Raw genomic sequence first — 27608 nt, 5'->3', positions numbered from 1 at the left:
GTGTGACAGTGAGTGTGTGACAGTGTTTGACAGAGTGAAAGTGTGTCAGTGTAAGACTGTGACTGTGACAGTGACAGTGTGTCAGTGTGACAGTGACAGTGTGTGACAGTGAGAGTGTGTGACAGTGACAGTGTATGACAGTGTGTGACAGTGACAGTGTGTGTGACAGTTTGTCAGTTTGAGACGGTGACAGTGTGTGACAGTGTGTGACAGTGACAGTATCTGATAGTGACAGTGTGAGACAGTGTGTGACAGTGTGAGACAATGACAGTGTGACAGTGTATGACCGTGACAGTGTGTGACAGTGTGAGACCGTGACAGTGTGTGACAATGAGGTGGCCCGTGCTGCCGTGTGGAGGCCCCCCCAACCGTACGGCAGATCCCCCTGCCATGCCGAGGCCCCCCCTGCCGAGGCCTCCCATGCCGTGCCGAGACCCCCCTGCATGCGGGTGTGTGTGAGACAGAGCGAGTGACAGTGTGTGTGACAGTGACAGTGTGTGACTGTGTAGCCACTGTGAGAAAGTATGTGACAGTGACAGTGTGTGACAGTGACAGTGCGTGACAGTGTGTGTGTATGTGTGTGTGTGACAATGTGAGTGTGTGACAGTGTGAGACCGTGACAGTGTGTGACAGTGTGTGACAGTGTGAGACCGTGACAGTGTGTATGTGACAGTGACAGTGACAGTGTGAGACATTATGTGACAGTGACAGAGTGTGAGACTGTGACAGTGTGTGACAGTGTGAGACCGTGACAGTGTGTGTGAGACTGTGACAGTGTGAGACTGTGACAGTGTGAGACTGTGACAGTGTGAGTGTGTGTGTGTGTGTGTGTGTGTGTGTGTGTGTGTGTGTGTGTGTGTGTGTGTGTGTGTGTGTGTGTGTGTGTTAGTGTGAGACCGTGGCAGTGTGAGACCGTGACAGTGTGTGTGTGACAGTGACAGACTGTGACAGTGTGAGACTGTGACAGTGTGAGACTGTGACAGTGTGTGTGTGACAGTGTGTGTGTGACAGTGTGTGTGTGTGTGACAGTGTGTGTGTGTGACAGTGTGTGTGTGTGTGTGACAGTGTGTGACAGTGTGAGACCGTGGCAGTGTGAGACCGTGATAGTGTGTGTGTGTGTGTGTGTGTGTGGGAGTGTGTGTGTGACAGTGTGAGTGTGTGTGTGTGTGTGTGTGTGTGTGTGTGTGTGTGTGTGTGTGTGTGTGTGTGTGTATACAGACACCCACCCATAGTCAGTCACCCACCCACCCAAGTGTCAATCAGTCACCCACCAGAGTGTCAGTCACACACCACCTCACCCACACACTCTCTCTCTCCCTGTCATCCTCTCTCACCCTCTCTCTCTCTCTGTCACCCTCTCTCTCTGTCACCCTCTCTCTCCCTGTCACCCTCACTCTCTCACCCTCTCTCTCTGTCACCTTCTCTCTGCGTCAAACTCTTTCTCTCTGTCACCTTCTCTCTCTGTGTCAAACTCTTTCTCTCTGTCACCCTCTCTCTGTCACTCTCTCTCTGTCTCTGTGTCTGTCTCTCTCGCTCTGTCTGTCTGTCTCTCTCTGTCTCTCTGTGTCTGTCTCTCTCGCTCTGTCTCTCTCTGTCTGTCTGTCTCTCTCTGTCACTCTCTGTGTGTCGCTCTCTCTCTCTCTGTCTCTCTCTGTGTGTGTCACTCTCTCTCTCTGTGTCACTCTGTCTCTCACACTCTCTGTCTCTCACACTCTCTGTCACTCACACTCTCTGTCTCTCACACACTCTGTCTCTCTCACACACTGTCTTTCTCACACTCTGTCTCTCACACTGTCTCTCACACTCTCTGTCTCTCACACTCTCTGTCTCTCACACTCTCTGTCTCTCACACTCTCTGTCTCTCACACTCTCTGTCTCTCACACACTCTGTCTCTCACACTCTGTCTCTCACACTCTCTGTCTCTCACACTCTCTGTCTCTCACACTCTCTGTCTCTCACACTCTCTGTCTCACACTCTCTCTGTCTCACACTCTCTCTGTCTCACACTCTCTCTGTCTCACACTCTCTCTGTCTCACACTCTCTCTGTCTCACACTCTCTCTGTCTCACACTCTCTCTGTCTCACACACTCTCTGTCTCACACTCTCTCTGTCTCACACTCTCTCTGCCTCACACTCTCTCTGTCTCACACACTCTCTGTCTCACACTCTCTCTGTCTCACACTCTCTCTGTCTCACACTCTCTCTGTCTCACACTCTCTCTGTCTCACACTCTCTCTGTCTCACACTCTCTCTGTCTCACACTCTCTCTGTCTCACACTCTGGATATCTTATTTACCCTATATATCTTAATTGCCCTCTACCTACACCGAAATAACCTATACTGCTTTCTTCCAGATCTGACTCTCAAGCTTCGCACGGGAAACATTGGACCCCCTAACCCAGAAGACAGGTAGGAAACACCTCCCCTTCAATATATAACATTGCGGGAATGAGGGTACCTGGACATTGAGGGACTGCGGATCAGGTAAGATCCCAGCCGGGATGCTGCTTTAGATATTGTGAAGCGGGAGCATCCTGGCACAGGTTAAGGGGTCCAGGAAACTATTCATTCACATCTGGCTTTTTTTTCTAGATCCGACATTTACACACACTCTCACACTCTCTCACACTCTCACATCAAGGATTAATTATAGTAAAATATAAATGTAATACAATAAATAAACTTATTTAAAAAACAAATGTTGTTATTAGCTTTTATTAGTTCAGTTTCATTCGTTTAAAAAAAAAGCGGGCTGGGGGTGGGGCTGGGGGCGGGGCTGGGCTGGGGGGCAGGGCTAGGTGCCGAGTAGATTTTTTTGGTTCGGCGAGTAGATTTGTGGGTGATTTATCGACCACTGTATATAGATATAGGACAGACAGACAGACAGACAGACAGACAGACAGACAGACAGACAGACAGACAGACAGACAGACAGACAGACAGACAGACAGACAGACAGACAGACAGACAGATAGATAGATAGATAGATAGATAGATAGATAGATAGATGGACACTGAGATTCTTCTGAAATATCTTTGAAACAATATCTTAATTATTAAATGCAATGCTTTTGCTGAACCATTTACCATTTATTCTAAGCATGAAACTGCCCTTAGAACTAGAATAGAAAACAAACCCTGAGAAAATGCACTGGTGTAGGTCAGGTGAAATAAATCAAACCACAGGAAGAGCTTCTCAATCTCTTCATGGTTGCAGATTCTTCTAGTGACACCTGATATTACATAGTATGGTTTACCTACCTGTAATTAATTATAGGTGTAAATTAGGCAACAGCAGAACTCCAGAAAGTCAGTTGTTGGCACAGTGCCATCTCATCTTACATGTTTTTTTTTCTTGCTCCTCCAAAGAACACCTGGCAATTCAGATTCTGTAGAAAGAAAATAAAGCTATGTCATAGCATCTATCCCCTGTGAACAAGAAAATAAATATAATTGAAGATGGTATATTACCTTTTTTTAGTCAAGCACATACCTTACAGTATACTTAAAAAAAAAACCTTACAAGACTCTTTTCATTTTTATTCATAGCAGCCCTGTGAGGTTCAATAGCTTGTGTATTGTACACTATACGCTGATGCAAAAACAAGTAGCATACTAATTATATTTAAAATTTGAATGATATTACAGCTTTAGAAGTGTTGGCTACTGTACATGGTTCAGGTAGCCTGGGTTCCATGAAGTCACAATACATTCCCAAATTGTTATTACTGTTCTCAAGCGGGGACTTTGAATTCACCACAAGGAGTATGTAGCCTGGTGCCTTACCTTGACTCCAGTGCAAGTGAATGATCAGCTGTTTAGTTGGCAGAGCTCCGCGCGATGAGGAAGAGTGGCGGTGGCCATCTTGGATTTCGGGACTACATTTCCCAGAAGCCTTGGGTGTATCACATGGGCCGTTTTAATCAGTCCGGAGCAAGCTGCCATTAGAGAGACTCCTGATATCCTCCGTGGGACAGGAAACACGCAGGCAGTCTTCCAGGAGCCGGCAGAGAGGACAGACGTGTCCATGGAGCCAGTAAGCCCCTGGACTAAGCCAGAACTCTGCACCAAGGCCCCAGTTAGGCCCCGATCCCTCCAAAGAATGGAGTGTTGTAGGGTAGGCCCTAGGTAGGGACCCTCCCCTTAGAATCGCAGCTGCACTACCGTGCGCCCACAACAGTGATCCTTGGTAAATTGACATTGCTCGCTGAAGACGTTATCAAATTTAGGCATTTCATCATTGAAATCGCCACAGTATACACAATGCTTATCTCGTTATTCTACATTGCTATCCTGCAATTACTGAATGGACATCATATCAAGTCCTTATACCAAACAATGTAGTTACGCGTTTCTCATATTTTCTGCAATTAATGCTGGAACAGATAAGAAGGCGGCGATTTTAGCAGAGATTTTCGACTATATAATTGAAAAATATGAATTCTTCAAATTTTCACTGAACCAACGTGGCTGGAAGCATTCGATAAGGAAAACATTAACTAATGATGATTGCTTTTTTCGTACAGTCCCTCCTCTGGGAGATACCTGTACAAGAGGATATTGGTTTGTGCTCCCAGCATTTACCGGTATGTTTGCTCATGGCGACTGCAAAAGAAGAAAGGTCAGGTTTCATCCATCTAAGATTCGTACAGTACCTGTACGTACTTCCCGACCCTGCAGTGTACAGGTACCCAAACCGGCTTCCCAATACTTTTGCAATAACAGGCTGACCGTGACTGAAAACCTGGTGAGCAGCAATCCTTGCTACCTGGCCCTGTCTGATTAATGGCTTCAGCAGGCACTTGTCAACTATAATGCTAATTACATGAGTGATCCCGGTTGTTACGCACAATGCTGTACACCCCTGACATTGGGTCATCTCTACTTGGTTTACAACGTATATAATGAAGATATATAATGAAGATAATGATAATGCAGACTACATGAGTGACCCCAGCTTGTACGCACAATACATCTCTGATATTGTCACATCTCCAACGTTTTGGCAAAGTTTATAATGAAGGTAAATATAACGTACTATAGAGTATTAACTTTATTTCCCCTGGGGGGTGCCAGATTTTCTGGGGGTGGGCGTGGCAGTTATAGAGGTCCCGTGCTCTCCCCTCATTTAAATTAAATGCCGGGGTATTGCGCAAAGCCTCCATAATACACTTACAGTACCTTCCCTTCCAGCAACGCGTCGTCATGGTAACCTGGTGTCAAATTACCATGGCAACGTGACATCCCATGACCCTGCGCATCATTTGATGCCGGGGTCAAGCAGGGGGAGTGGTGTGAGGCACCGAGGAGAGCAGCCTGGTATAGTCTACTGTATGACTGCCATAGCCCATCAATGCTTGTAAACATGTGCACTAGAGCATCAAAAGATAAGGATGAAGTTCGATGGAACTCTAATATCGCTTTTTTAAAACGTTGCCTTTTTTATCTTTATACAATCAGTATCACCAGCTTCACGCTTTTAAAACTTTGCTACGCGACAGTATTATTTTGGATCCCTGCGCTTCTCCCTTTGGGATAGCAATAAATGGGGAATATACATATATATACAGTGTTCGACAAACCTATACATTTGCTCGCCCCGGGCGAGTGGATTTAGCCCCCGGGCGAGTAAATATTGGCCCAAGCAGCACACGTTTGGTACTAGGTGGTGAGTAGATTTTTTTGTGTGGCGAGTAGATTTTTTGGTGATTTGTCAACCACTGTATATAGATATATAGATATATAGATATAAATATAGATATATAGATATAAATATATATATACAAAACAAAAGACAGGAGTGCCCAATGCTCCGTCCAATTGACAAAACATATATGGTAAATAGTATAAAGTTTAAATACTTCAATAATAATAATAACTTGGTTATTTAGTTTAACCCTTTGGCCAAAGCGTCGTAAGCCTGCATACCAAACGTCAAGGTATAACCAAAAATGCAGGTCCTACACTACACTGTGAACCCTTCCTTTTACCTCTGTATGAGGGGAAAGAACCATAGTAAGTCCTGTTCTTGCAGCAGATTGAAAGACCTCCCAAATTAAAAAGGTGAGGAGGAGTGAGCTCTGGGGGGAGGTGCCACGTTCCTCCATTACAACTGTTGCCAGTCATATCTATATATATTGTTTAAAAATCTATAAGATAAAGGAGACTTTTGGTTTACATCCTTTGATCAAATAATGCCAAGCCTGCTAACCACGTCAAGGTAAGTCTCTATAGAAGGCTCCCAAGACAACGAACCCTGGCTCTTATTATGTGAAGAAGAAAATGGCCAAAATCCACAAGGATCAACTTATTTGGCCGGGCACCAGAAGTGCCCCAGCATCCACCGAAGCAGAATCAGACGTCCTGGAATTTTCACTGCCATCGCCCACCGCCACCAATTCCAATACATCCTCTGACCTTTTGTCCACTGATGCTCGTCCGGAAACCCCCATCTCCCCTGTGGCAGCTGCACCCAGCCACGCTGATGTACGTCCCGAAGCCCCCAGCACACCTCCTCCAGCACCCAGCCACGCAGATGTTCATCCGGGTGACACCAGTACTCCTTGTACCAGATACAGCTCAGTTGCCCACATGCTGGATGTTTTCAGTGGTATCGAAATCACTGACAACTCAACAGAGCAATACAGGGACAGAATGGAGGCAAGATGGATCGTCTTTTGGAGACCATGGGGAATATGGATAGGTGCATGGGTGTTAGTCTGGATAAGATTGAGAGGAACATCACGGGTCTCTTCTTTTCTTGGAGTCCCTGCACTTGTACAGTATGTCCAACGCAGGAGCAGGAGGGTGGCCTGGAGGCGCCTTATTCTCCTATGGAAAAACCACACACGCCCCCCCCCCCCCACCCCCGTGCACCACCTCAATCCCTGGATTTGACCTTCACGGTGCCAACACCAAGCCCACCGGCCCCCCCACACTCACCCGCTCTGTCTCCAGAATACATGTATACCCTTCTGTTGGACTTGATGACAAACCCGGTAGGCGCTAGGCCACGACAGGAGGAAAGCATCCTCTCCAACCATCTACCCCGCCTACTGCCAGAAGCACACCCGCTCCAGCACCCAGAATTGTACAGCTCCCACACATCACCCTAAGAGACCTGCCCCAGATCGTCAGGGAGAAATACAACATCAGATCTGCTGGCCTACCACAGAAATATGCTCAGTTCATCTTTAAACACCACGTCAGTTTTGAGCTGTACAGCGAGTGGACCCAAAATGTCAATTATAAAGGCAATAAATACAAGAAGGCTCTTCCAGCAAATTTAAGGAGAACAATTATGGAGGAAGTGAAGTGCAATTTTAAAGCTACCCGTCTTCTTATGAATACCGTGAGAGACAGCATCAAAAGCCTTTTGAAACCTTCAAGGACTCTTCCCTGGAGGTCCTTCGACTTGTTTGATGAATAAATGTTATACATTTATTTACAAATAAAAATGCGCCGCCAATGTTTTAAATCTTCAAACAAAAAACAGATGATTTAAAAAAATTATTTAATTGTTGTAATGCTTATTTTCTGTTTTGCATGTCTGAAGCTGGGCAAAGACAACATGCCGGAAACACACTACCCTTGGTGCAGGAAACTCCCAACAATACTGCCAGGTAAGACACAGTGCTCAAATTTATGCATGCCATGTCCCTTCCCTGCAACCCACCCAAAACCTAAGGTATTGTAAACATCTAGTCCTACAGTATTGTAAAGTGCTGTAGCCCATGTTATGCATGCGTTGTCTCCTCCACCCCCCTCCCCCCCCCCCCATCACCAAAGCAGAAAATACAAGGCTCTGTAGTCAGAATGTACTGTTCCCAATGTCATGCCCTTTCTCCCCAAACACCCCAAAAATCTGGATTGAATAATGTACAGTGCAATTGTAAATATATAGTATTGTCTCTTTCTTTACAGACCAAGATGTCCAAGAAGCACCATCCATTGAGAAGAAGAAAAAGACAAGATTGTAAATTTGGAAAAAGAGGCGACGTTGTATTTTTGTATGATGCATTTTTCCTTTGTTATCCAGAAAAATTTTTTTTTTCATTCTTTACATATAATTTTTTGGAGTTTTCATGTTTTACTGTTTACACACAGTAGTACAGGTACAGTACATAAAGTTGTAAAGGCATTTAAATATATAAATATCTGACATACAGTACAGTACCATATACAGTATATCAATTTTGAAATTAAGTTGCTTTTAGTGCTTAAATAATAGTATAAAAAAATTAAGTACTGATGTACAGTAGTTTAAAAATAGTATATCTAAATACTGTTAATCTTTGACATAAAAGTACAGTACACTATAAAAATCTAAGTTCTAAATGCATTTAAATATATTAAAATGTCTCATTGAGATATTGTACAATATACTACAGTATACAACTACAGTATACTGTAGAACATAAACAGTATTTTTTTACTATATACACAAAGAGCAGTACTACTGTACAACAGATACAATTGACAATTTGACATACACGCATGCGCAGAAATGTGATGACACACAAATGCATTTCAACAATTTTCCAATTTAACATAAACGAATGTGCGGATTATATATATTACATTCGGAAGGAGAGCGAAGTTGTATTTTTGTATTATTTGTTTTAACTTTATTATCCTATACAAATAAAACATTTAATTCATTCAAAATACTTTTTGTTGTGTGTGTTCATATTTAAAATCTTCTACAGTTCGAGATTTTTTTTATGGCGTTAAGCTAAGGAGCCTCAGAAAGAACTTCTTTCCCATGTACTGTACTGTATACAGTATGAACTCATATTTTTAATCTTCAAATTACAATTACACACACGAAGTATTGTACGGGAATAAAAGACAGATTGAATTGCAATTACATTTTTTTTTTTACTTCTTCTATTTTTTTTTGGTTCAAATTTTTTATTTGGTCAATTATAACATTCAACATATTTTCTATTACAGTCCATTTGTGGCCTAACACAATTTTTAAATTAATAAAGAGAAGCCTCAACGTCCCCCTGTTCCTCCAGGGTCTGTCGGGGTGGCGTGAGGATTGAAGCAGAAAGGGGGAGGGAAGAAGGGGGAAGGAGAGAGAAGAGAGAGGGGGGGGAAGGGGGAGGGGTGTTACTCCCTCGCCTTGGCATGTTCACTTTGTTTCCTTTACCTGTTTTGGTTCCTTCCTCTATCCTTATGTGGCATTTCTGTGCGACCAGGCCATATGAGTGAACCATGGGTCCCATATATTGTAGAAGGCGGTAGTGGACCGTTTCAGAAATTCTGACAGTCTCTCCATTTCCTTTACCTCGTTAATTCTGTTTATTACTGTCTGTTTGGAGGGGGGGGACACCTTCCTCCAGGCAGCTGCCACTGCACATCTAGCCGCAGTAAGAATGAAGGAGATCAATTTGCCTGTTGGTCGGTCCAGTGTTTCTAGGGGCCTGGCCAATAGGTAGGTCAGCGGTTCAATGGGTATTGTGAGGTCTGTGACCTCTTTTATAAGATTGTGTATAGTTTCCCAGTACTTCTGAATTTCTGGACATGACCACCAAATGTGAGCCATGTCCCCCTTTTGACCGCAGCCTCTCCAACACAGGTCGGAGGCCAGGGAGTAGATTTGATTTATTTTGGCTGGGGTGAGATACCAGCGAAACAGTATTTTATATATATTTTCTTTTATTGTGGTACATATGGAAGTTCCTGAGGCTGTTTCCCAAATACTTTCCCAGTCCTCTCGGTCTATAACTATGTCCAATTCTGCTGCCCAGTGCAGCATATAGTCGTGTGTGGGGGCTTCTGAGGCCCTCTCCAGTTCTGCACAAATTTGTGTTATGAGACCTTTCTGGTGGCCGGTCTCTCTGCAGAGCCGTTCAAAGCCAGTGAGAGGGGGAAATTCCAACGTTGGGGATAATGTTTGAGTAAAGTGCCGAATTTGTAGGTATTTGAATACATTTAGCCCGACTATCTCATATTTGGTCTGTAGGTTTTGGTAGTTCAGGAACTCCCCGAAGCTCAAGAGATCAACAATTGCTCTAATATTTTTAGCTTGAAATTGATCAAATTGTCTGGGCTCACATCCAGGTGGGAATTTCGGATTTTTATGAATTGGTGCGAGTTGGGAGTGGGGTGTCGTGAGCTTAAATTTATATTTGCATTTCGTCCAGGTCTCCCAAGTGTGTCTCATCGGGCCTAATTTAAATTTGTTGTTTAGCATGTCTTCCCTGCTCATGGACCAAAGGCAAGCTGGCAGCGAAGGCGTCCCAGCATAGTGTGTCTCTATACCTAGCCAACAGTATTGATTTGGGCTAGCGTTCCATACCACTGCCTGTCGTAGTTGAGCGGCCAGGTAGTATCTTGTTATGTCTGGAACTCCTAGTCCTCCTCTCCCCCTTGGGGCCAAGAGAACCGTTTTGGCGACTCTAGGCTTTTTGCCTTGCCAAATAAACTGGAAGATTAGTTTTTGAATGTTTTTTAATTCCGAGCCAGGGATGGGGATTGGGAGGGTCTGGAAGTAGTATAGTAATCTAGGGAGTATGTTCATTTTGACCGAGACCATTCTCCCGATCCATGATATCTGGTATCCTCCCCATTTATCTAAGTCTTGTTTAATTTTTTTGAACAGGGCCGGATAGTTATATTGGTATAGAGATTGGTAGGTCCTCGATATCTTAACTCCCAAGTATTTGATACAAGAGGAGCTCCAACGGTAGTTAAAGTTTAATTTGAGGAGTTTCACCTCTGGTTTAGGTTCAGGGCCTCCGATTTATCGTTATTAATCTTATATCCCAAGATTTTTCCAAAGTCCCGGAGTTCTTTTTGGAGGTTGGGCAGGGAGATTTGAGGTTTGGAAAGGGTTAAGATGACATCATCAGCGAATAGGGATATTTTGTGCTGCCTGTGTCCAATTTCTATTCCTTGGATGTCTCTATTGAGTCGTATTGCTGATGCCAGCGGTTCTATGGTTAATGCAAAGAGGAGAGGAGAGGAGATAAGGGGCATCCCTGTCGAGTTCCATTTGTTATCTCGAACCTCTGGTTATTGCCCCCTGGTAGTTTTACCGTTGCTGATGGGTTTTGGTATAATCTACGGACCCCCTCTAGGTATGCATCTTTAAAGCCGAATTTGCGCATAGTTTGGTCCAGGAATTGCCAGTTTATTCTATCGAACGCCTTCTCTGCGTCTAGGCTTAACAGAAGTGCTTTGGTCCCTGTGAGGTGTACATGTTCAATGATGTTGATTATCTTCCGAGTGTTATCCGAGGCTTGTCTGCCCGCGACAAATCCAACTTGATCGATATTAATTAGTCTCGGTAAGATGGGATTTAGTCTGTTTGCTAATATTTTACTATATAGTTTGAGATCACTGTTGAGGAGGGAGATTGGACGATAGCTTCCACACTGCATCGGGTCTCTGCCTTCCTTATGTAGAATGGCCAGATTGGCTAGAGACATTGACGTGGGAATATGGTTCCCTTCCATGAAGTAGTTGAATGTTTTTAGAAGATGCTTAGATAGTGTGGGCAAGAATCTCTTGTAGTAGACATTGGTGAAACCGTCAGGGCCAGGAGACTTAGTGATCTTTAATGATTTGACCGCCTCTTCCAGTTCCTCTTTTGTAATCTCAGCATTGAGGACTGTGTTTTCCTCCTCCGTTAACGTGGGGAGCTGGCATTTGTTCAAGTATTGTGTTATGGCCTCTACGGCTATTGGTGCGGGGCGGTCGTTTTTAGATCTTAAGTTATATAGCTCGGTATAATATTTTGTAAACTCCTCTGCTATTTTGTTATCACTATATTGTATCTCACCAGACTTACTTTTGATAGCTGTAATTTGGGATCTTTTTTGCACCCCTCTTAGTTTACTTGCAAAGAGTCTGTCAGCCTTTTTTCCCTTGTCGTAATAGAGTTGATTTGTCCATTTGAGGGCCTTTTCAACATCCTCCAGCTGAATCTGCCTAAGTTTTGTTCTAGCTTTTACCAGCGTTTTATATATATTTTTTGTAGGGTTAGCCTTATGGGCTTGTTCTATTGTTTTAATGCTATTCGTAAGTTCTTTGATTTGTGTTAGGCGGGCTTTTTTTCCTATGGGAGGCGATGGAAATAAATTTCCCTCTGATGTTTGCCTTATGGGCTTCCCATAGGATTGCTGGAGAAGAGACTGTTCCTGTGTTGAAAAAGAAATAGTCCTTAAGTGAGGTTCTAATTTCTCTTTCTATCTCCGGGTAGTTTAATAGTGAGTCATTCAGTCTCCAGGAGTAGTTTGTTGTTTTTTCAAAGGGAATTGATAGGATAGTGTCAAGGTGATTGGGGCGTGATCGGACCAGGTGATTGAGCCAATGTCTGATTCAATGGCTGCCGCCATCACGTTTTTTGTGCTCAAGAAATAGTCTATTCGAGAGTAAGTCTGTGAGGTGCTGAGTAAAAGGTATAGTCTCTCTGGCCTTGATGTTGGGATCTCCAAACGTCCACTAGTGAGAACTCGTTTAGAATTCCCCTAAACCTTTTCCCCTTGATTTGGGAGCAGGTTGTACGGGGGGGACCCATTGTGGTTGATCTATCCTCGGTAGGGTTTAGGACCATATTTAGGTCTCCCCCTACTATCATCGATGATAGATATCTCGGGTCTACGCCCTCAAGAACAGATTGGAGAAATTCTGTTTGGTTTTCATTTGGGACGTATACATTGATCAGGGCAATTGTCGAGCCCGCTAGGGAGCCATATACCACGAGGAATCTACCCTCTGGGTCCACTGTTGTTTTGACATGATTGAATGGGGTGCCTTGTCTGATCAGGATAGCCACACCCCTTTTCTTACTACTAAATGAAGCAAAAAAGCTTGTTGGGAACATTTTTTTGAATAAATTTGGAGGGTCTTGGGATGTGAAGTGTGGCTCCTGTAAGAATATAATGTCCCCCCCTGATTTTTTCATGTCCTGGAGGGCTAATCTCCGCTTTCTGTTGTTTTGTAGCCCTTTGACGTTTAACGAACGCACTTTAATAGGGGCTGTAGTTGTCATGTTAATTTTTTTATTTGTGCGGTTCGGGGACTCGGGGTCTCGCCTTTCCCACTAGAGGAGACCTTGCTTCTATTTCTTGGGGGTATGACATGCTTTAGTCTGTGTACTCATTGGATGGAAGGTGTTACTTCTTTGTTAGCCTTTTGTGGCTTACATTTGAACTGCCAAGGAGAGGGGGGGGCAGGGGAGGGGGGAGCGGGGGAGTAGATCTGCTGGGACAGGGTCAGCAGATGGAGAAGTAGTAGGATTAGGCCTTGTGCAGGTCCTAAAGTGGTATTGCCGGGTCTTGTGGTGACCGGCATTCGGGCAAATTTGCCCGTTTTGGGGTGGGTCCGGGGCCCGAGGCCGGAGTGCAACAGGGAGGTCCTGGCCCTCTGTTGCGTGTGGTGCCCTTCGGCCTCCCGACCCTTTGTTGTGGAAGTACGTGTTGGGGGGGGATGGGGGGGGAATGCGAGGGGAGCAGGGGGGGGGGGTATGGAGGAGGGGGGGGAAGGAGATGGGAAGAGGGGGTGGGGGGTGGGTGACGGGGAGGGGGAGGAGGGGGGATTTCTTAGCAAGATTGGTTTCTTACTTGGAGCATTGTCCAACGGGGGATGGGTGGGGATGTACATATTGTGTTAGTTGTGGGATTTATCCCTTTTTTGGTTGGATTATTTCCTTCTATTGTTGGGTATCATCTTGCTGTAAGGGGCGGGGGGGGTGGCGGTGAGGGGGGGGGTTCCGTGTGGGAGGGGGGGAGTGGAGAGGAGGAAGGAGGGTATCTCAGAGAGGGGGGGGCTAGGGAGATGGTAGATTGGGTAGGGAGTTGGGGGCGAGGAGGGGGGGGGAGGGAGGTCGGTATCCTTGGTTGATCGGGTATCGACCAATGTTCACATTAGCTACACCTTTCGTGGGTATATGGAGTTCGGAGCATATTATAATTCATTATTACATTTATTATACGGTATTACATCACATTTTGTTCATCAGTTTGGTGGTGTGACTACGGGCACTGTGTCCCTGAGATCATTGCCGTGTGGACTGGTGAGTTGGGGATTGGGGGGGGAGGGGGAGGGAGGGGAAAGTCTGGGTAGGTTTCGGATAGTGCATGTGCTTGTTACATCATTATAGGTATAAAGGTTCCCATACATGTTATACATTTGGCGTAGTGATTTTCAATCGACCTTACACATTTCATGGTGGGTGTCTTGTTCACATACAATCCCTACATTTGGCTATGTATTTTATTTCTTTTCTCGGTTTACCTGGAAGTGTGGCGGAGCAGCTGGGATCATTGCAGTGTAGGTTGGGGAGAGGGGAGTAGGTAGGAGGGAAGGGGGGGGGTCTCCCGTTTGGGCTGGTGTCAGGTGGTGCGTTCGTTTATGTCAACATTGCGGATGCATAAGGTCTAACACACATTATACATACATCGATGTGGCCAGAACCCTTGATTGGTCAGGTATCGTCCGGTGTTTACATTTGCCACACCTCTTGTGGGTGTATGGAGACCGGTGCGTATCATTTTTTCATTATTACATTTGTTACAAGCTACGCTGCTGTGTTGTTTGGTGAGGAGGGGATTGTGGGGGGAGGGGGAGGGGGAATGTCTCCGTCGGGTGGAGGGGGGAGACGGGGAGAAGATGGGGGGGGGAGTCTCCCATCTGGGTGGGCTTCAATTAGTGCACGTGTTCGTTACATCTTTGTGGGTACATTGGTTCACATACATGTTATACATTTGGCATTGCGATATTCATTTGACTCTACACATTTCATGGTGGGTGTCTTGGTCACATACAGTCCATACATTAGGCTATGTACTTTATTTCTGTTTGCGGGTGACCAGTTAATGCGGTGGAGAACCTGGGAGCGTAGTCGAGCAGGTTGGAGAGGGGGAAGTATGTAGGGGGCAGGGGAGGGAAAAGGGGTAGGGGTGGTTGTTGGGGACATGTGGGGGGGGAGGCAGAGGGGGGGGGGTATGACTCCGCTGGGTGGGATGGGGGATGTGGGGGAGAAGCGTAGGTGAGGGGGGGAGCTTAGGGAGGGAGGAGGGGGGGGAGAGGAGGGGAGTGCGGGATCTCCCGTTTGGGCAGGTGCCTGACGGTGAGTTCGTTTGTGTAGACATTACGGGTACATGGATTCTAATACACATTATACACACATTAACACGTTTTTTATCAGGTATTACGTGACCCGTAGTGGCTGTGTCTGTCACGTGTAATTCCTGCTTTAAATCATTGATTTCATCTCCGTCTTTAGTTTACTGGTTGGTATTGAGGGCAAGCCCTGGGTTCGGTGATTCTTGCAGCGTTTCCGTGCAGGTTAGTAAGAGGGGGATAGGGAGGGGACGAGGAAGTAAGGGGGCAGAAAAAGGGGGGGTGGGGGTTGTAGGTGGAGGGGGGGGAAGGGAAATGTAGGGGGCTAGATGGGAAGGACGGGGCCAGGGGGGGAAGGGTAGGGATAGGGAAGGGGGTGCATTCTTATAAACTCCTAACAACTTTAAACTTTTAGGGATGGGGATAGCTAGTGTCACTTTCATTCCCTTTTTTTTTTTTTCCCTCAGTTTGTGCACACAGTTTATTAGCGTTTGTTGTTTTTAGGGGCTCTGAGGACTCAGAGACTGTTTGTGTATAGGGGACTGTTCCAAGGACCGCAGATGCCACGTTTATATAGGTAACGTACTTACATTTTCAGAGGTCCCGATCTCATACCTGGTGTGGGCAGGTGTGACAGCCTTACACAGGACTATTTATCTCGCGTCGTCTGCTACAGCTACTCGTGGGGTGATGAGGGGGGGGGGCGGTATGGGCAGAGGGGGCTATGGGGTCCCCCATCGCTCGCCGCTCCTTATGTGAGTCTCTCACACCTCCCCCCTCCCTCGACAGTGAACCCCCCCTCCCAAAAAAGAGGCAGCTCTTCTGTGGATCTGAATGGAAGCTTGGCGTCGGTCTTGTCGGCTTGCTCCTCTGGGGCGGATGGTCCGTGCCTTGTGATGGGCATTCCAGTATGGCAGGCGGCTTCTGATGTCTGCTGCAGCAGGTAGGTGTGTTTTCTCCCTCTGTCGTGTTCCATGTTGTCCTCGTTACACCAGGCGGCATAGGAGTCGTTATGTCTTGTAGATTGGCATCTTGCTGGATCTTCTTGTGGTGTTTGTGTGACACTTTGACACTAGAACTGGGGACAAAAAGTTCGCGTTTTTATTTCCTTTGTTTTTGTCCTGCGAGGCATTCTGAGACCCTCATCAAGGGACCCTCACCAAGGGACCCTCACTCTCCGGTCCTTGAGAGTTAGGTGGGTTGGAATTCCACGATGGAGGGGGGGACAGGCCCACTGCTTTCGCCAGTCTGGACATCTCTGCGGGGTGTCTGACGACATGTGTCTTCCCATTTCTGACGACTATTATTTAAATGGGAATCCCCACTTGTACTTAATCCCGTTATCTCTGAGGAGTACGGTCAGTGGTTTTAATTCCATCCGTTTGTTGATCGTCTGTCTTGCTAAATCGTTATAGATTTGCAGGTGGTCATCCTGGTATGTGAGTGGATCCTTTTTCCTGCAGGCTGCCATTAGCTTCTCTTTGGTGGTATAATGATGTAACCGGACTATAATGTCCCTGGTTTTGTTTGGGTCATCCGATCTCGGCCCAAGGGCACGATGGGCTCTGTCCATTTCAAAGTCCTTTTTATCAAGGTCCCCACACAGCGAGGAGAAGAGTCCTAGGAGATACGGCTGTAGTTGTTCTGATTGGATCGCCTCTGGTATTCCGCGGATCTGCAGGTTCTGCCTTCTCTCGCGGTTCTCCTGATCCTCGAGGTTGTCTTTTAAACAGCTAATTTCCATTCCAAGCCGGAAGATTTCATCATCTGCGGCTGTTTGTGCCTGGAGTGACTCTTCCATTTTTGTTTCTAACACTGTTGTCCGTTCAGTGAGGCCTGTAATATCTTGCCGCAATTCTGTCACTGCGGCTTTCAGGTCCTTTTGTATGGAAATGTGCAGTTTATCTAGCATGCCCGTCATCAATTCTTGCATGAATTCTCTGGTGAGTGTTGCCTCCGGGCTTTGTGCGTGCTCCCCTTGGTCTCTTATTGCGGCCTGCTGCCTGGGGCCTCGTGTGTTCGCTGATCCGGCACCATCTTGGATTCTCGGGGTGAGATCCGAGCTCCGTTGTGTCGGCGAAAATAAGTTTTTGGCTCCCTGGCCGGGCGGCGCTTTTTGTTTAGAGGCCATTGCGGGGCTTTTATCTTTTTAGGAGTGATGTTTTTTGGGGTCGGGGGTTGGGGTGAAGGGCGTTTGTGTGGTGGTTTATACGCGAGGGTCGGCGGAGCTCAGCTCTCACACGTCCATCTTCTCTGGCGTCCTGGACACGCCCCCCGCAATTAGATTTTTTAAGACAACAGCCACGATCGCGATCACCCACTTGAGTTTCGACGGTATTGCAGACAATGCTAAAATGCAATTTTCTGTCCTCGATCAAAACACTAGTAAACGTGCGTCTGAACGAGGGAAAATTTCAAGAAATCTCAAAAGCAACACGCGGTGTGCAAAGGAATACAACACATGAAATGATTGGATAACGGCCGCTGCATCTGTCAGGCTATGATTCCTTCAGGTGAGATGGTGATTTTAAAACCATAGCACACCCTGTAGTGAATATTTTAGAAAGGTGTGTTTGAAGTTTCTGAATCCAAAAAATGTTTTGTGTTCCCATGAACACCACACTGACAATTAAGGATAATTGTGTCAGTAAGGAATAACTATATATTTAACTCTATTTTTCATAACTGAGCAGCACAGTTTGCAACCTTATCTAGCAATTTTGTGACGCATCATATTCCTGACATGACCTTATTGCACCTGTTCTACTACTATATCCTATGTAATAGCAGGTATGTATTAATGTGTGCATAATTTGCTATGTTTTTGGCTATTGTAGTTTCACTACTGCCTAAATCTTTACATACTGTACACATTTGAATGTGTTATGAAGTCATGAGTGTGTAGGTGATGCAACAATACTGTTACATGTAATAGTACTAACCTTGTTCAAATTCCGATTCACTGTGTAAAATGTCATGGTCACCCAGCAAGCCAAACATTACCTCTGGGATGAGGATGGAGCTCAGCTGCTCCTCCATTGGAGTCAGTTACAGATGTTATGCTGGACCTCCTCCTGTCTTGGAGGCATGGAGACGACTGTCAGCCTGTTTCTGTTGACCTTCCTCTTCAGGTTTGAGAACCGTATTTTTTGCAGTTTTCCGAAGTCCTTTTGGAACCCCCAGAGGTGGAGATCTCCTTCTACATCTGGCTCTTCTCACAACATTTAGTCCTGGCTGTAGATAAGTGAACAAATGTGGAGACACTGTTACTATAGGTTGCTGTAGATGTACGGAATTAAATGTTTAAGAAGTAGTAATATGTTAACTATTGTAACGTGTGTTACAGATAGTGTGAGTATCTGTCGCACATACACTAACAAGAGGTTGGGGGAGTTACAGACCCTCATTTAGGATAGTTAAAAAGGGGCCTTTCTAAAAATGTTCCATTTCTCAGTGTTAAATAGTTGGAGAACCCCTGAGTTACAGCATGTATTCATTTGACATATAAATGGGAGTGTGAAAATGTATGGTACATGCTAATTCTTATATTTCTTTGTACAGTACATGTCATTTTTAACTGGGACACTTTACTTATGTTATCGGTGTTCTTACATGCTAAGCGATTAAACAGGCAATCATACCAACACACTACCCCATCCACCAGGACCTGGTTCTCCTCGGCAGAGAACCACACCGTGCAGACCCCTTCCACATGGTGCCTGGGTGCTGGAGGAGGTGCATCAGCTGGCGGAGGCTCAACCACCGAGGCTTCAGAGGCCTGCTTCTCTGTTTCTTTCTCTAACTGTCCACTCCTCCCAGAGCCCTATTCTGCTGCCCCTGATCCCTGGAGCCCCTGCTGGACTCCCCTACTTATACCCTAATGGCAGGCTTCCTTACCTCCCCCACACCTCCACTCCCAACTCCACCGCTCCACATACCACTGTAATGCACACACCTCCACTCCCCACACCTCCAAACCCCACACCTCCACTCCCCTCACTCACACTCCTCTTACTTATACTCTTCTCATGGTCCCTCCCACTCCTCTCACTCCCATGTCCACTACTTTGTCCACTCCCACATCCACTCCCATGACCATGTCCACTTCCACATCGTCTCCCACCGTCCATGTAACTCTCTCCCTCAAACACACACAAAACAGACATTGAAAATAAAAAAAAAATATTAAATGACAGACTACAAAAAAACTTTCACACTGACAAGAAAATATGAAATTAAAATATAAGAACAGAAGATAATTCACTCAAAAATCACTTCTAATGCACACTATAATGGCAAAAGGACCCTATCCCTGGCCCGTGCCATTCTTGGGACTCATCTGGCCATCCGACCCCTGGGCCACCCTGTTCTTACATGCCCGGTAGCCCCTGGCATCCTATGTAAAAATGTATTCTTTATCCTTGTGTGTAATGTAACTGTAAGTACAAAAATAGGATTTGTGTAACAGTTAAGCAGAGCCAAAATCTCTGGACATGCAGGGCTGAGAAACCCTTTGTACTGCTCGCATGTCCATAGAAAATGGCTGCTGCAAGGTCTAGAGGGGGAGGAGAGTTGCAGGGACAAAGGAGAGAAGGTGTCTAGAGTCATAGATCGGGCCTGTGGTCCATACACCCACAAAGCGAAGCAAATGGTTGCCTCTCCAGCCAGAGCTGCACCAGTCCAGTGGGATATATCCAGTTGCCCCGGGGAAGCCATTGCTGAGTCATTCTGCTGCTCCCATTGGCCCATTTAAGCTTCCCTCCATAAGTCCTTTAACTTTGCAAACATGCCTCAGCGCTGATTGGCCAATGCAGGCAAGCCCTTGGGCTCCTGATTGGTCCGTGAATAGCATCCATGCTATGATTAGTCACCAGCCCCTTTATCATGCTTTCCTGTGTCATCATGGACGATAGAAAAGGGGAACCTGATCAGCACTCCACAGTTTACTTGGATCCTGTCGTGGAGGTGAACTAAGTGGTGTGCTCTGAGGCTGTGCCGGAAACACCTGAAGGAGGATCAGAAAGCCATAGGAAGCAGGAGATTTGAAACGGCTTTGTGCCACAAAACTGTTTGTGGTTGGAGAACTGGAGAGCAGGACTTTCCAGCAGCAGATTTGAAAGCTCTCTTTCGCAAATTGCACCAGAGAGGTCTGGATGCTCCCTACCCCATCAGAGAGTGGAAGCAAGCCCTGGGTAAGCCTTTGATGTGGTGCAAAGCACCTAATCAGCTAGGATCCCAACATATGCCCCATTTTTGTGAGTATAGCTCTGATTGTGTTTTTTTTTGTGCTGTGCTTGCTGGCTTGCTCTGGCTGGAATAAAACTTCTTTATTGAACTGCTTTGTGCTGTCTGGTGCATCCCTGCATTAAGTTCTGGTCTCCCTTGACACATCACCTATGCCCAGTCTTTCTCTCCCTCAATCCCAGCAGCATTTACACACGCCATCTAAAATGGCTGCTTAATACAGTGTGTAAGATGCGTTGTCTCACGAGAGTTACATTCCATTTCTAAAGTAAACAAACTTAAATTAAGCGATTTGCCATTTTCTTAGGCTACGTCCATAGTGCAGGATACAGCGCGAGCTATGTAGTTCGCTCCAAAACAAACACTAGGACAGCAATGTGAGCATGCGCTAGCATGTGCACATGCACTATGGGGAGACCGGCGCTTCGCGCTACAGACCAGTTTGTGTTTCCCGTACGATGGCCAGGTCACATGAGCGGTACGCCCAATGAGGGCTAACCAGCTACGTGACATCACAACCGTGCCCCCCAAGATGCCTCCTTGTCGCCTCTGCTTGCAGGACAGGAAATATCTCCTGCTGCAGGCAAGCGTGTGCTGTGCCCAGGAGCATGGAAGCTAGCACATTCGACTGTGGATGCAGCCTTAAGACACAGTTGAAAATGCGATTTTCAATAGAGAATAGAGTTTTTTTCCACACATTTCATTGTGCGACTTATGTACATGTCAAACCGCACGATTTGGCAGTGACAATATCGGAGCTACTAGAAGAGACCCCACTGACTGTCAGCTCCTTGTACCTTGGATACAATTTATGACCATGTGCCCCAGTCACCAAAAAATAACATAGATTGTAAGCTCATCTGGGCAGGGACTGTCTATAATATGTCTTATGTACAATGCAGCTTACAGCGCACTATATTGTAATTGTGGAGCACTTTGAGTCCTTTTGGGAGAAAAGCGCTATATGAAATAAAGTCATAATATATAACATCAACAATAGCATGTGCAGAAATCGTGCCGCAGGTGATACTGGATTTTTGCTATAGAGGAGAGGTGAGATACAAATTTAGCAGATGTTATTACCCATTAGTATGGGATACAGTAACACAAAAAACAATGCTGTAGTCAAGGAGATAACTCACACATTACCATTGTTTTCAATGGTAATTTGCGGTACTAATGCAGTCTTAATGTTTCTCAACACTAACAGAAGTTACAGTACCTGTGAACACACCCGAGATATCTGTGAAATATAATTTAAATCATATAAATACCGTTGACATATTTAAATTAGCACATTTCTCAGTTATCTCAGGTGAAAGGCTTGGGTTATAAATTTCTCAGTAACCGTAGTGCATGCCTTCATGTCCCCTATGGGAACCAAGGTGTTAGTAATCTTAAAACTTCACCTTATCCTATCTACGCATTGCATGCGATACAGGCTAGTGAGTCCATTTCTTACTAACTACTAAAGCATGCAAGGTTGTTATTATTGGAAAATTATGGGAAATTAGTTACTCTTATTAATGTGTAATGAAGAGGATAGTAATTTCAATGTCCCAAAATGTTTGGCTTCTGAAGCATGAATCAAGATATAGACATTACTGCATGTTTAAATAACACATTAAGTACCACCTGCAAGTCAAATCCTTTATCGTGTATTTTTTTATGTATTTCTGCAGAAGACATGTTAATAATAATGCAGCCTTAACGAATGTCTTAATATGTTTCACACATGCTAATATTTCTTAGTGAATGTAGTTTAAAATTGTTTTGTGATTGAGGTCCACTGTCAAATAAGCTCCTCTTAAAGTGGTTGCCTGAAGCACAGCAGGGTTGGTCTGGGTGTGCTATTAAATGCTGGCATCCAGTATAAAGATGACAAGGGGAATAATATGTTTAAAAAACACTGAAGTGTTCTGTTAACATTAAATAAGCTTGTCTAATGCTAAAATAATTCCTGCTCTTTTTCTGTCATCATTATAGAAAGGAATGAAAATGTTGCTATATTATCATTGCTTTATTTCACTGGTTCCCAAACTGTAATCCCTGGACCCCTGGTTGTCTCCAAAGACTTCCAAAGACTCCAAAGACTTTGTTGTATACAAAACTAGCACAAGGAGAGATTTTTCTTAATTACCACTTTATTAGAAAACAAATGTAATGCAAAAGAGATGCACTTACAAGAGTGCATTCTGTACACTGTATCTTGAAGTTCAGCTCAGGATGAATAAAGTCTTCTGCTCGTGTTACAATCCTCCCCCATATCTCCTGATGTTTTTTGTGCTGACAGACTATGCCTCCGCCTATTTCAGGGAGTCGCTCATTGTTCATCGGGGCTGGATGACCTCTTTCTCAATAAGTGCTTTTCAACCTTTTTTTGGTTATGGAACCTAGAATTAAATTGTCCATCTCTCCACCTCTGAATCCCCCTCTCTCTCATCCCCCCATCTCTCTCTCCCCCAATCTCTCTTCCCCTTCTCTTCCTCCCTTAGGAGCCTATTCAGTAAACTTCGATAAATGACTTATGGATAGTTTTGAACACTTTTCTAGCGAGTTTGCATGTGTAGCTATTCAGAAAGCTCAGATAACATGGCAAACTCGCTATAAAATGATTTCTTCCTGATCGGTAGTGCTCCCGCTGAGAGAAACCGAGCGGTAGCCTAAAAATTGCTCTAACTCACATTTTTTGAGGAATTGATCTATTCAGGTAACTTTGATATGTATATCGTGGCTGCAAATCGCAGATTCTGCTCTTGCAACCTGAAGGGTGGCAAAATGGAATCCGCTATCTGAAGGAGAAAATGAAGGAGAAAATGTATTGTTACTATGTAGGATTGAAGCCGGTATCTCTAGAGAGCTGACCAACGTTCATTTCAGCTCCATTGACCTCCAACTTCAATCCTATGTAATAAAAATTAATTTACAGCCCTCTTAATTACCGTAGTGGCTAGCCACTAAGTTAATTAAGGTATTTAATAACAGTGCCCGGTTTGTTGGTGGTAGAGGGGGTGGGTGAAGCTTGGAGTTGCTCCAGGGTGGGTGGTTAGACCTACTGGGAGGGTTGCAGGAGGAGGTAAACTCTCCCTTATCTTTGCGATACAACCACTAAGGTAATGAAAGGGTTAACTCCTCCTGCTACCACCCACCCAAACACCCAACACGGTCAAATATTACCTTCATAGTTGCCCCCGGTGGATGTTGAAGCTTCCTGGGAGCGATTAACCTCTCCCTTACCTTAGTGGTTGCAACCGCTATGGTAATGAATGGGTTAACCACTCATGCAATGCCTAAACACCTACTCCAGGGCAACAACCTCCTTCACACACCCCCTCTACCTCCAACACCACACAGGAATGGTCAAAAGTGCTATTAGCCAAAGATTCCGAAGAGCGCTTTTGCCCATTCAAATTATCATTGTGTGCAATACAATAAAATACATTACTATAAAAAATTACTATAAAACAAAAGTCTAGCCATTTAATCCATTGATTGTCATTGTGGTAATCTATGTTTCAACGCCCCCCTCCTCTACCCCCAACTCCTCCACCCCCAACACATATCTTGATAAAAACACATTTGCCCATTAAAAATAAAACATTAGACTGCATATAGTAAATAAAAGTTGTACTTACCCCTGCCAGGATGAAAGCTGCCCTAATCTTCTGGCCAGTAACCCCTTAATTATTTTAGCTGATATTAGCGCTTAGAAACTGCTATGGTAATTAAGGGATTATCTTCCTCCCCCCCCCGCTATCCACCCGGGAGTCTAAACCACTCGCCATGGGGCAACTAACCTCATCCCCCACCCCCTACACCTAGAACCACAAATACAAATGGGCAAAAGCACTAGTAGCAAAATATGGCTTGTAGCACTTTTCCTCATCTGTTTTCAAAACAAAATAAATATACAATAAAATAACATTGACATAACAGTATAATACATGACACAGTAGGCAATAAACCTATTGATTGTCACTGTGGTAAGGTAAGCACACAATTGGAGCAAGGATTACCACAATGATAATGAATGGGCAACCTAAACAAAATAAAACATTTTTCAAAATACCTTACTATTACTGCACCGACACACTTTATTCGAGCAAATACCCAGTATGTACCTGGCAGATACCTGGAATGTGCCGCTCCTCACCTCTGACAAGCCCCGTTGCGTTTGCCTTCCCAGCCTGGGTTCATGCCTGGCTGATGGGCGGCTGATCTGTTAAATGATAATGATTAGGATTTAATAGGCTGCAATGCTTCGCGTGTCTACCAGATGGCATAAATTCATGAATTGTAATGCAGTATATATATATATATACTGTGCAGTATTGCAGCCAGCGGGAATAAAATGCTTCAATCCCTGTCTGGAAAATACCTCAATGCACTCGGGCAGAAAACAGTCACAAACCTCAATACACCCGGGTATACCCGAATTCGTGGGACTAGCCGAGCTGGAATACAGTGTGTCGCCAGTGTAAATTCAAAAAAGGCATTGTGATTATCTATACCCCCAAGGGGGCATACTTTTAAAAAATATACACAATTAGATAAAATACAACACATGTGTTTCTTACCTTTGCCAGGATGAAGGCTTTCATCCTCCTCATCAACATCCTTCCCATATTTACTTATTTGGTATATCCCTGTAAACCTTTCCGTTCTAAAAAGATGTCCAACTTTTTTTTGTAACAAATCTATTGTATCTGGCATCACAGTCTCCATGGGTAATGAATTCCACATTTTAATTGTCCTTACGGTAATGAACCCTTTCCTTTGTTGCTGGTGAAATCGCCTTTCCTCCAACCTTAACCTCCTGCTTACCTTGCTTCAGACGTCCCGGCGTCATGACATCACGTTACCATGGCAATGCGACATCACATTACCCGCGGCGTCATTTGATGCCTCGTTGCCATGCGACACGTGACCAGGAGCGTCTGAAACAAGGTAAGTAGAAGTTTACAGAGGCCCTGCAGCTCCCCCAGCATTAATTTAAATGTATTCAGGAACCGTGCGGGGGCCTCTGTAAACCCCGTGACCCCCGCAGCGAGTCTCTCGCCCCCCCTGGGGGTCGCACTCCCGACTTTGCACACCGCTGCCCTAAGAGACAACACCTATTGGGAGGACTCGTGAGGACTCGTGAGGAGGTGACCTCATAACCAATGGAGCAAAGGACAAGCGGAGCAGCTTCCTTGTTCATGTTGGGGCATGAGTATTCTTATAACACACATTAAAACTTCAGATGTTTGTGAGTTTTAAATTGTCTATGTTCATGAAAATTTTATTTTTATCAATGAAATTACACTAGGATCGGGCACTTTTTCATCTTTTTTTATTTTTTACATTTTAATACTAGTGTACATATGCAGGGGGTCTCCTGAGCTGAACCGCATTGGTTTCAGCCTCGGGGACCCCCTATTTCATGAGATTCAGGCCCCATTATGGGGTGCCAGTATCCCCTGTGCTTTTAAAGCTCAGGTGGCAATCCTTATTCCCTAGAACAAAGTATGGTTGCCGGTAATAGACTGGAAAACTCAGTTTTTTTAGTTAAACTACTGCCAAAACAACCATTGCTTATTACTGTATGTATGTATGTATGTATGTATGTATGTATGTATGTATGTATGTATGTATAGCCCTAAAGGGCCATACATAAATACATTTGGAATAAATGTATGTAAAAAAAAAATGCAATCACCAAAAAAAAAAAAAAACCTGTAAAAGAAAAATAACATACATTCAATTTTTTTCCTTACCTTTAGATGTCTTCTCCCTCCGATTCCCATGTATATCGCAAGCTCTCAAACCAATCAATGATCCCAAATAGCAATGGTTCACAGGTAAAACAAATCCAAAGTCCTTTTCTTCTTTCTTTTTCTTCATCTGTAAATTGTAACAAGGTGCGCAAGAGCAAGGGCAAGCTAAGCGTTACCACCTAGTACATTGGCTATATCGGAGAGGTCTGTTGCCTAATTCCTCTCAGAGTGTTTCGGAGACTTCATTAGGAAGCACAACACTCTGACTACTCCTTAATCATTGTATGGTTCATGGTTCACAGTACAAGACACATACTTTGTGATCTTGCATCAACTGCTATTGCTCACCATGACAGACCCACAGGCTCACTAAATTTTGAACCTGACGGTCTGGCACAAATGTGTATGTATACCTGATTCACTACAGTATCTACTTGGTAAACCGAGCGTACACATCTATTCAGGTTACACCCATCACCACCATCTAGGAGTAGTTTTCAAATGACACAATATTGTAGCCAAATCACTACCACCTCTAGTATAATTATATAGTTGTGGGACACTCTAATTGACAATAGTGGTTTTGATCTACACTGTCAGTTTCTATTAGGTACACAGCTAACCTCTCCATTTTTATTTAAATCATTTTAATTACTTTGGTTCACATTACTGCTGCAATAAACACATTTTAATTGTTTATCAATAAATATTAAGTTTTAACATAGATTTAGGTGATCTCTAGTGCGGCGTATAGGGAGCTTTTCTTTATCTTTTTGATCTGTAAATTGTAATCCTATTTTGGTTCTTTTGGCGTCTTCTATCTTCTTCTGTATATTCTGTATCTTCTTCATCATCCATCTTTAGCAGGCACACCCTTGTAATCCTATTGGAGGAGGAGGCCCTCCCTCCTCGGCTTCTTGCCATCAAATGAGGCTGCACAGGCTTTTATAGGCCTGTGACGTCACAATTTAGTGCAAATGGTTCACACGCTTCTGATTGGCTGTGAAAAATATTGTGGTTTTTTTTTGGTGATGTCATGTAAAGGAAGTGAAGCCAGCCAATCAGAATGACTGCCGTCACATGGTACTTCAACCAATCAGATTGTGGGAACTGTATCCCCAATCTGATTGGTTGTTGTAGACCATGTGACTCCCTTTGGATGATGTCACATCCTTTCCCCAAAAAATCTGTCACATGGTCTACTACAATCAAATTGGGGATATAGTTCCCATCGTCTGATTGGCTGAAGTACCATGTGATGGCAGCCATGTTTCTTTTGGTGACGTCATGTTAATGGGAAAGGAAGCACAGCCATTCTGATTGGCTGGCTTCACTTCCTTTATATGACATCACCAAAAAATAAATAAACACATGTTTTTCACAGCCAATTAATGGTGTGCGAACAATTTGCACTGAAATGTAACATCGCAGGCCTATAAAAGCCTGTGCAGCCTCATTTGATGGCAAGAAGCCGAGGAGAGAGGACCTCCTCCTCCAATAGTATTACAAGGGTGTAATGTGCATCAG

Source organism: Ascaphus truei, chromosome 2 (genome assembly GCF_040206685.1).
Source record: "Ascaphus truei isolate aAscTru1 chromosome 2, aAscTru1.hap1, whole genome shotgun sequence".
Lineage (NCBI taxonomy): Eukaryota > Metazoa > Chordata > Amphibia > Anura > Ascaphidae > Ascaphus > Ascaphus truei.
Note: the sequence above shows the minus strand (reverse complement) of the source record.